We start from the raw sequence: 12,013 nt of genomic DNA on the forward strand, positions 1-12,013 counted from the left end.
ATTTCTCTCTATTGGAACCTCACTTTGTTCAAGTAGTGATGAAACATACATAAAAATCTTACCCAGCAGTTTTAAAGGGTTGGTTTTTAACTATTCCTGGTTATGTAGAAAACATTTTAACACATCTTGACAGATACAAATACTTAAAATGTATTGTATTTATTAAAGACTCATTTTAAATTCTTTGGCTGTCCTTGGATGTACTGTACATTTCACTTCACAGCTATTAATACACCACTCTTCCAAAACAGGCTCATCACAAAATGTTTTACATTCCAACAAAGGACATAAACGCAGATAAAAACAAAAACCGAAGCAGCTAAAGCACTAAGACATGCTTGATCATCAGCATTAATTGGATAGTGAGGGAGGATAGGAAACTTTGTTGCCATAAAAATCAAAATAAATAATTGCTAGGTGAAACTGCAGGAGAATGCATTCTCTATCTGGTTGATCATAAATCCTGAAATAATGACATGCTTACCCATAAATGACTAAACAAGGGGCCATTAAGGCATGCATGACTTCTCCTGATGTCTGTGTAGCAGATGTTAATAATTTTTCCATAATGAAGGAGGAGAGAGAAAAGGAGGAAGCTGCTCTGTTCGATCATATCAAAGAAAATGTCAAACAAGGGTCAGCAGTGTAAACATACCAAATGAGAAAGTGAACCTGCGGGTATAAAGATTAAGTCTATATTTAATTTGTGTTGTAAAACAAGTTGAATTAAACCACGTTTTATGGAAAATGTGACTTTTAGACACCATTTTATATTTTAAAATGTAAAAAACATTGCAATGACAGTTGCATGTGAGGTGACAGAACAGCTCCGAGCAGACATCGATGATATCACTCCACACAGTGTATCTGCACATCTCCTCCGTTCTCCTCGCTCTGCCAGCTTCTCCTTGTTGTTTTCAGATCTTAATGGGAGATATTTTCATGTTCGGGTTCAATGTGACAATACAGCTGATCGGCCCCGACTGTGAGCTGCTTATCTGTCTCAGATTGGTTCCACCAGCAGTGAGACGCCAGATTATCAGTCTATTAGATTCATACTGGCATATGGCTTAGATCAAATTAATGCTGATATTCAGCCACCCTACCTAAAACATTATTTCTTAAGGCTTCACTGTGATTTTATCAGCCAGTGTCAGATAAGATCTGCTCACAGAAATATCTGTCTCCTCTTTGTGATCAGACATGATCTCTTCCATTGTCTTAATTAAGCACTTTGTCACTTTTTTGTTGACATTAACAAAATGTCTTATTTCTGGCTAAACTGTACAAATCAACACAAGAAGTAAAATCACTTCAAATTCAGTGTACAAGTTTTGACATTGTTTGTTACTCTGGGGTATCTACATTAAATACAGAAATGACTTCAGACATTATCACTGCTATATTAATCAGTGCAATATTGTCGTGTTGAATGTTATGCTTTGTTTATATTGCTTTTCATTCTGACATTTTATGATTGCTCTTGTAATTAGAGCAGGTAGGTTATTGGAGCGTGTTATGAGACTTGCTGCTTTATCACCTGATATAAATCCAGAATATTTATCCTGCTCCTGGGATGAAAAACTGTAGTTTTTATTGACAAAGAAAATTTTTTTTAAAATGTGGAACTAAAGTACTTTGCATTGCTAAAACTTGCCTTTTCCTCCACTGATGGTTATAAAACAGTAAAAACAGTCATTTTGTACTGTAAAACTCTAAAGGAAAATAAGATGAACTTTAGACCAACTAAATGTCACGTGACATTTCTTTCATCAAATGAATTCTTAGAATTTAAGCAACTGACATGAAAAGCGGCTGCTGCTGAATGGTTACATTTAGGACATTTCATGCGCAACCTTGAAACTTCTCTGTTCAAATGACAGGCAAGACAGTTTCACAAGTCTTAACAGTCCCACCATATGTGCTTTGATTTCCCACCTTTGTTTTGTCTTTTCAAACTCTGCCAAGAAAATAAAAATAAAAACCCCTGACATCCCATACTGTAAAATGATTAATGACTTTCATTCATTAGCTTTCAATTACAGATGAAAAGTCATTAAGCTCCAACCTTGATTTTTTTTAAGTGCATCATTCACTGGTATAACTCTTATGCATTTACTTTGGATAGGGAGAGCTTTTATCAGGGTTTGCTTAAATCAAGCTCATGGGTTGTTTCAACCTTCAACGAACAAGACAAACAATCCCTTTTAAGTTGCAAGATTAATTCAAAAATCATCTTATGGTGTTATACAATGTCATTCTTTGTATCATGGTTTATTCTAAAACTGAGCTGTTGAGCTGTCCTTTAATGTAAAAGTACATATTCATTTATATTTTAAACTTTCACAACATTTTTAAGTCAGTTTTATTTGTATAGCACCAATTCATAACAACAATCATCTCAGAGTACTTTAAAGTAAGGTCCAGAGCTTACAGTAGTTATAGAAGACAAAAAACAAATCCCCCTCCGACAAGTCTCCCTCTGACAGACCCTGGGTCTTGGTGGGCAGCCTTCTGCCCCATCCGGTTGGGGTGAGTGGATAGAGGAGAGAGAAAAGAAGAAAAGTAACAAGACACAACAACAAACAATCAAACACTGATCAGGTGGATGTGGCTGGTGACTGCTCATCAGAAACATAAGAGCTCCAGGGCCAGGGCTACCTACAGAAAGGTACTGGGAGAAAGAGGACATGCTACGGGAGAGAGGAGACACAAAGTTAGTGACATGTAGTGGTGGCATATAGATGGATGGAGAGAGAGGAGAGGAGAGCATCATGGGGCCCCCCAGCAGTCTGGGCCTATAACAGCATAACTAAGGGAAGGCTCAGATTTACCCATTCAAAAACCCACTGACTTCAGGGTGAGGGAACCAGAAGTGCAAAAATGTTAACTCAATTCCAGGACTCACTACTACGGCACTCAGTTGCAAACTTGTGCTGCCTTTGTGTCAGAAGTGGAAAACAATGGCTCCGCATTCAACTAAATAAATAATTTTAACTGTACTTGACAAATGAAAGCAATTCAAATTTATATTGCACTGAAAGTTAATCCAAAACACACAGTATCATAGTTGACAGTGTAAGGCAAAGTTTGTTTGCCCAAAACTGCATTTGAGTTTATTATTCAGTTTATCTAAAATACTCATGCAATTTGCCAACAGCAAAGCTACAGTGCTTAAGTAAAACATTATGCCACTGCTATAGCACCAAAAGTCATCAAAACAAAAAAATACTTCCAGGTTACACAGTCATGGCTGCTCAGAGCAAAAACTACTGCTGAATCTATAGTGATTGCAGTGACCTTGAGAAGCTCCTGAGAACCTCAGGAAGTTCTTCCCACAGAGATTTGGCTGCACTGCTGCTGGATATCAGTGTGTATTAGACACTGATCTGTTTAATTATAGTCTGAGTCACACACCATCTGTAAGAGCACCTCATCGCCTCTCTGCACTATCTAAACGACTTAAAGAATCCAGAGATATTGTACTCCAAGGACATGCTTAATTGAGTTCTGAACGCAAAGTGCACTGCAGCATTCTTCGACTTCAGTGAGGTAAGCTTGGCCGAGCAGCAGTTTTGAGTACTTTGTGGTGATAGGACTTGATCAAGAATTACTTGTGACTGTCAATTACATACAAGACAGGGCTCTGAACAAAGCTCAATTATATTTGCTCAACTCCTGGGTAAAAAGTGGACTTGTGTGACAGACGGGGCCAGAGCAAAGAAGGTAAAAAATAACCCCAAACATGTAACAATACTGTTTCAGGAGGCATGGAAACAGACGTTTTGCAAATGTATTTGGAAGGAGTGGGATGAGGCGAGAGGGCTAAATCTGTCTCGTTCATTTGTGACAGACTTGGCGTGAAGCACTGACTTGAGCTTGGATAAAGAAAAGACACTTGCAGCAGAATTCTGCCACTCTTTGGTTCTCTGTTCGGCATCCCCCACCACCGCCACCACCACTGCCACTCCATCACACACAACCAACTGCACACCCCCTTACCTTCCAAAATGCTACCGAACCTGGTGCTCTGCAGTCACCCATTAATCCCTGCATGTCGGATCCCGGCCAGGTAATTACTGTTTAAAAATATTTCATCCCATTCTTTCCCCCTAAAAAAGGAGAAAAATGGAAACAAAGGGAGCACAGTTGTGAACAACGACAAAGAGGTGCTTTAAATGCATTTGCTTTTCTCTGGTGGAAACGATGGCTTTGTTTGCATACAGTACAAGGTGTCTGAAACCAAATCTGCAGCTATTTCATATTTAAAAGCAGCTGTCATGCTCTAGTTTTTACACCTGGTTTGGAAAGTTGGTGATGCTGCTTCTTAAAGACAGAAAAAAAGCTTCTGTTTGTGGCACAGTAAAACCTGTGTGCTAGGTCACTGCCAACTAACTTCCAAACTAAAACATTTGAAGAAGGATGTAATTATTAAATAATTCAATCAGGTGAAAATTTGCAGACCATAAGCACTTCTTTTATATATATGAAAAGTTCCATGAATACCCTTCATTTTAGTGTCACTGAAAACTGATTTCAAAACATGTCAACCTCCCTGTCACAGTTGCTTTGTCCACATTCATGGAATGACGTTACTGATTGTTGAGAATAAGTGGAGCTGACATGGAATAATATCATAACAGACATGGTTCACAAGCTGATGAAACTGTGGGCAGCATTTCATATCATCTGAGGAGTGTATTTTACAGCATGTGAAATGTCATGTAACACTGAGTTGTATCCAGTTGTCTTTGGATCATGAAATTATTTTACAACAAATGCAAAGTGAAATAACTCTACACAGGTAAAACTTAGCATTAAAACAAAAAAGATTCAATGCCTTCAGACAGAAGAAAGGCAGGGCTGCACTTCTGACAGCTGAAATGACAGGTGCCGCTATCAGACTCACATTATTGTGGAAAAATAGCTTTTGCACGTGACTTGCCATTGTTGTTGTGTATGTAGTGCACTGAGTGGCCTCTGTGCGGACGTTCACGGTGTGCTGATCTCCGCAGTACAGACTGGGAATCAGGGATCTGGTATTTAAACCTGGATTCCAGATTACAAAATGGTCTCCATTCTTCAGAATAAAAGTTGCTCACCTGGCAAATATGAGAAAAACCCCTCTCTTCCAGGTTTGCCTCTAATTGAATGGCCCACAGCACATGCGCATTAGTGTTTCCCACTGTCCCTGCCCACGCTGTCCTGCTTGGACCATAGACTTTACACTGAGATGATATCATGAAAATAAAACTCAGTTTTCTAGGTTATGAGAAAGTTTTATAAATATAAAACCTCCATGGATTAAAATGCACACAGGTTTGCTCAAATACTTGTAGAGACATGTCCCTGCCATCCTTATGCAAAACTATGACCTTGCTTTAAGGTTTATTTTGAAGGAGGAAGTTAATTTCAGGGAAGAAAAAAAATGCTGGACTCGGTCGAGACCTGTTAAAATATTTGGAAAGTCCAGTAGCCAAGTCCAAGTCAAATGCCAACAAGTCTGAGACAACAGAAAAATGTCTTGTGTCCAGACTGGAAGACCATAGCCCTGCTAATTACGTTTGCATTGTAGCTGGCCCAATATTATCTAGCAATCCCGAGAGTTTGAACTGCAACCTTCTGTGATAATGTGAATACGGCATTACTGACAACCTAATGAAACTGATATTAGTTCTATGATTTGGCTGTAAAGACTTCCACTCCTGGATACATACATAATAGTGTGCCAAAAACCTGTAGCTAGAGCTAACAGGTCCTGTGCAAAAAAAAATCAGTTGATCATCCGTTGATGGTCCATGTAGAAGAGGTAAACAAACAAACAACATTGTTCTTGTAACAGAAAACTAGTTCATCCTATTACGCTAAATATGATAAGTAAAAACATTACGTGACTTTTCGTATCTTTAACACTCAGTCATGCTACTACTCAAAGCTAGATAGCATTTCTAATGATGCAGAATTAAAAGTAAAAGGAAAAATATAAATTTTGTCAGTTTCTCAGGTAAAAGAATTTCCGTTTCAAAAAAGTAAAGAAGGCGACAGGAAATGACATGGTCTCTCACGCCTTTTTTATGAGGTCAAGCCACTTTCACACAAAGCCAGAGTGACGACATCACTTCCTGTCGCCATCTTTGTTTATATGAGAAGAATGGACATAACCGAGGAGCTGGTAAAAATGATACTTTTCCTGAACTGTACCGGATTACCTTTAATTCTGCATTGTTAGAAGACTATGAGCATTTAGAAAATACCTTCAGAATTTAGATATTATGAAATGACGGTACACCATTAAAATGGTTGGCAACTCTCAATTTTGCATGTTAACGGAAGATTCTCTCTGTGAGTCGAGTCTATGTAATATACAGTATAAGAGGCACAAGCAGGGGCTAGCCTAGTGACAGTTGCTAAACTATCTTTTTGCAATCACTGTTTGGGGGAGTGATGCGTTGTCCTCTGCCATAATACAGTTTCTGATACTGCTAGCTAGGGGGTGCCAAAGTCAGAAATGATGCATTTTCCTCACGTTATTTCCCCCAGAAGTCTTGGGAACTGAAACTTTTTTCATAGCTCATTGTATTTGACCAGTGCGTCTCCATCTAGTATACATTAATTCCACTGCACCATTGTTGCATCAAAACCTCATTTCTTTTCATATTTTACTTCACAGGGTAATGGACTGAAAATGTGTTGAAAACTTGGCTTTATAAAGAGCATGACTATCTTCTTCTTCCTGTTGGTTTATACTGTATTTGAGTGGTAATATATGACAACAAAGCAACACATACAACAATTTCTCTTTTCTTTGTTTTAATATTCACACCTGTCCACCACATTTCTCATTTCTCAAGTAAATACAGTGCAAACCCATTTTCAAGTATAACCCACAATTAGTGAATCTGATGCCTTAATAATGTGTGAGGTGACAGTGTCAAGTTCCCTGTTCTTTCACACTAAACAGTAAAATTCTTGTGTTGTGACATTATGTCCCTAAGAATAGAGAGAAGAGGTGGGGTGGGGTGGGGGGTGAGAAATCAATACGCTGGCAGTTGCACGAGATGTAGTTAATATGCGTGTGGGTGGGTGTAGTGAAAGATGGGGGAGCATGAAATGCATCCACCCTTCTGTCACCGCATGAACCTGCAAAAACAACTGCATGTAAATGCCTGTGTTTCACTTTGTCTCTTCAAGTTCCAGTGACAGATAATGTAAATATGTTCTTAGTGTCACAGTGGTGGAACAACTGCATCTCTAAATAGTTAATGTTACCAAAAAAAAAAACACCTGGTTTCCTGACTAAAGAAAGTCCTGTTTTGAAGTTTGGATCTGTGTTGAAGCCCTTATGAAGTCATGCAAATGTAAAAAAAAACAAAAAAACAAAACAAAAAAACACTAGTGTTTATTAATGTGCATTTTGAAGGTGAAAAAGATTCTTACTCTCAATTTCCTGTTTTATTTATTATCTTCTGTCATGCCTTACTATCACATGGAAACACTTGATGGTTAGTTATTCTACTGATCCAGAGGATGGTGAGTTTTAAAATAGTGCATTTTTCATTGGCTGAGACTAATATACATTTTATGCTTATTACAGCCGTCCATTGACTAAATCTGAAGGTTTACCTACGGTTTAAGGACAACAGTCAGCTTTTTTTGTAAATACTATAATAAAGGTCTATACTGAGTTGAGTAAATGACTACATTTATTGTTACTGTTTGTGCATGTTGAAGAATATACAGTATTATAACAAAGGACAGAATGTTTGCCTTGAGGCAATGGACAGTATACAAGTATACATTCAACAGAATGTGCCAGCTGTTGTCTGAAAAATAAACAAACAAACAAAACATTTTTACTTATAACATATACAACAAATAAAATATCACTACTTTCCAGCACACAATCCTTCAAATAAAAACACGAGCATAATTAATACAGTTTGCAAACAGTTTCTGGTCATTCTTTGTCACAGGTGTATTCTCAAAACAAAACAGCCTGGATATAATTAAACAGTGAATATGGACAAAAGAGACGTCTTATGGCATATGGCAAGGTCAGACGGAGAAGGAAAATCTTGTCATACAGCGGTGGAAATCTATTAACTTGCATACATATGGATTTATGACAACAACTGGCACAAGGAATCATGAATAACTTACAGACGGATGTTCTTATATAAGCATCAATTGTTAATTGAAGAAGCTGTCACATTCCCTGGGGCTGTCAACATAGTTTTATAAGCATTCAAACTCAGCTTTATCAAATTAATGGTCTATTCAGTGCTGCCTGATTCTCCTGTAATCCATCTTTGGGGCTTTCTACAGAAGAAAAATGCTAAAATGTAGTTCCTGAGACACTCATTCACTTTAAGAGGAAGCCAGCTCTCTCTGATAGTGGCCCGGCAAAGATGCTGGCGCTACACTGTCTCAGCTCAGGTGATTTCCCCGGACTCCAAAACACAGAATGACGACGACCTCTGTTGCATTTTTCATGTCTTGTCTCTGTAAACAGAGGCGGCAGAGTCAGCAAGAAAGGCCAGGTTGTGCTCAGGTGTGCTGACAGGTAGATCTCTACAGGCCGTATGGGCCTCACTAGGGAAATCATGAGCCGCCCTCCTCCCTCAAAATGAACGTTTTTACCAGAGGAAGAAGAATAAAAAAGCACCACTGCACACAGAGGACGCCTGGGCTTGTTCCTTGATGCAAGTGAACATGGTGATGTGGAACAATCTGGTGCCTTGAACAACTTCAGCTTTATTTAGTGAGATTGTTGTCAACTTAACCTTGATTTACATTCCTTATTACTTCTGTGTGATGTTGACAGTATCTGTAATGTAACCTGTCTTCAGCTGAAAGGATTTGACAGAAGCTGTTCATACACATATCCAGTAGATGGCTCTCAGCAATGAGTAGCACAGGTGTAAAGTGGGGAGACAGGGAAACAGACATGTCACCCCCAAAATCATTTTTTACACTCACTGAACTCTATCCAGTGTCTGCAACAATTGCATCCCTTCTAGAGTGTATAGAAACAGAAGCAAACTGAAACCAGTAAGGTAAATAAGGTCAGTTTCTTGGCTATGCAGTTGTCATGGGTGATCTGTCAGGATATGGGATTTGAAGATGATTTATTCCAGTGAACAACAGTCAGCCATAGAGTGCATGCTGCCAAAAACTTCTCTCTTCTTGGTCTGCGCTGTGTGGCCCACTACAAACTCATTTACTCCCACTAATTTCTGTCGTGTTCTGGTCCCCCTTTGAGACTCTTCATTTGATTTGTGAAAAGCTCAATCACTGAACTTTGATTTTCAAAATCACAAAGTTCTCCAGTGCAGATACAATTTGAGGTTTCTTAACATTAGCTTGCAAACATGCTAACTCCTGCACTTCAGATTTATAACCCTACCCAAGCCATTTCCTGTCATCCCTGCTTTTTACAGCACTACACAGTAAATTTCACTTCACAGTCTGACGGCCAGAGCGGCTCTGGCCCTGTAGACACGCCCAACAGGTGCAGGGATGACATCACACATGGAAAAACAGCTCTTTTCTGCTTGTGGAACATTTTACTAAATTAAACCTATTTAAAAAAAAAAACTCATCACACATGCACATAATTGTGATTTACCAATGAATGTGTCTTTTCAATAGCTGTCACAGTGCTGTGATTGCTCACTGAATCAAACTGCCAGGAGGCTAACTCAGTGTGCAGTAGTCAGAGCTTTATTACCCATGATGTACTGTGAACTCAGAAGCTAAGATTAGCAAACAACAGTCAGACAGTCATGCAGTGAACAGCGACGTCATGGAGTTAGCTAAATTTATTAATTTCTCTTTATGAGATATTAACACAAGTTTGGGAGTTATGAGTTAGTGTCTGCAGGTCCTTAAAAAATCATAATTATCCTGAATTCATAATTACAAAAGACTTGTCATTAATGTCAATGTGAAGCTTCATTATATCTTCATTTCAATCAATGTGTCACACTGCTTCGTACAATTAAATCAATCATCTGTGTGAATATGGTCTTTTCTGAACAAACTGGTATCAGCGACAGTGATGCATTTCAGATAGAGATGGAAAAGATTGAATATTGGCGATGATGAGTTTGTTTTAGAGAACAAAAGTTTATACAAAGTTTTCTTTTTGTCGTTTGTAACTGTAAAATAGGGTAAACACATCAGTTTTCACCAAACTGGACAGTGGTGAGTCACTGACAAGACACTACTCTGTTAACATAACTGTGAAAATGTCAGTCTCAAGAAAATATACTATAGTATGTGGGAGTTTGAAGTTCGAATATTTGCCTCGTCATCTGTGAGAGTAACAAGTCGTGATCAACATCCATCTCTATTAGAGGCTAGGTTTGAAAAGAGAGAGAGAGAAAAAAGCCTGGTACAAACACATTTGCCAAATCAGAGGATAGCAGCAAAAACAGAGTGATAGCTGCGTGTTTGAACTCAGTAATTGGTTGGGCACTTGGTAGGCAGTACAACAGAGGACCTACGAAGTGTGGTGTGTGTTTCGCAGCCCCACTGTGCAGCCGCATAAAGTACAAAGACAGAGAATGAACTTCAGAGGGTTTTAATGCCTGAAGAGAAGAATATGGACATTAAATTATCAGGGGAAAACAGCAGGGTGTGAAAAAAGAGCCTTCTAAAGCCTGCGAACGCATACGTACGTACAGGCTGCTTCTGACACGGAAACCTGGCCAAATTCACAGGCGGCTTTATTCTGAGCTTCACACTGATACTCTGGGTATGTGTGTCTGTGTGTGTGTGTGCGCACAGGAACATACTGTCTGTGTGCACAAGCTTTACTTTTTTAATTGGAAATTAAAGCAATAAGCTGCCACAATACACATCCACACTTCCCTTTCTTGCACTGAAAATGGTCACATTTGTAAAAATGCAGAATCCTTCTTTAAAGCTGGACTAAAATCTGTTATTTAAAAAAAAAACAACAGCGCTGTAGCTCATTCACTGCATAAGAGACAAACATTATGGACATTCAGAGTTTTCCATCACACAAATAAATTTTAGTTTATTGGAAGTTTGGATCATACACCCCTGAACCAGACTCAGCGAGCACAAAGTCGACTACTGGCCGTCAGTGGAACCTCTACAGATTTGTCCCTTTAAAGTTAATGCTTTCTATTTTCAGAATGTTGAAATCAAATATTTTTTGTCAACTTATTAATCAAAGCAACAAAAATAAATGTAATTCCTGCTACTATGTCCAACGCTGTGTCTGCGATGACTGTCAAGTAACACTTGACACTGGGTTAAAACAACCTGAGAACGCACTACAGAGCAGCAACAATGAGGCCTTTGAGGGTTTCTCCAAATGCTGAATTTCAAAGTGAGCAAAACATAAGTACAATGGGAAATAAAACACTATAGCTAAATGAAAAGAATCACTCTTGAGAGTTACAGCTTTACACACACATCTTATTAATCTTTAATATCACTTCTTGCTCCCCCTCCTTTCCACCTCTCTCCAGTTTATCTCTTCTGAAGCAATTATACCCAAGAGGACCGAGCACATAGGACATGCTCCCACTACCTAGAGCAATAATATATCATTACATACTAAACATATAGCAGCTACGCAAACAGCCTTTATTGCTACTCCAGGGCGAGTGCTATTTATAAGCAGCAGCACAGCCACAGAGATTCTCCTCTACCTGAGTTGCATTTGTTTGTTTGGAGATCATTTCAGATTCTTCTGCTTTTCTCAGAGAACTTGGGCACTGGATTCATGGCTGTCTGTTTGCCCATTTTTGTCATTTAATTTCACTATCTTCATATTGACATTAGGGGGTGCTGGAATTCTTTAGAGTTGAGTGATGAGGCGCTGAACATGAGGCAGTGCTGAAAAAGTGACAGCAATATATGATATTTATGAGCATTTCAGTTTCAATTTAGATTCAGCAACTTTAGAAAAGCTGTTTAATTTTTGTTTGTTTTAAATTATTGTCAGGTAATAATGAGAACTGGTGGCAAAATTTTA

This window comes from Monopterus albus, unplaced genomic scaffold, assembly GCF_001952655.1.
Source record: "Monopterus albus unplaced genomic scaffold, M_albus_1.0 scaffold101.1, whole genome shotgun sequence".
Classification (NCBI taxonomy): Eukaryota; Metazoa; Chordata; class Actinopteri; order Synbranchiformes; family Synbranchidae; genus Monopterus; species Monopterus albus.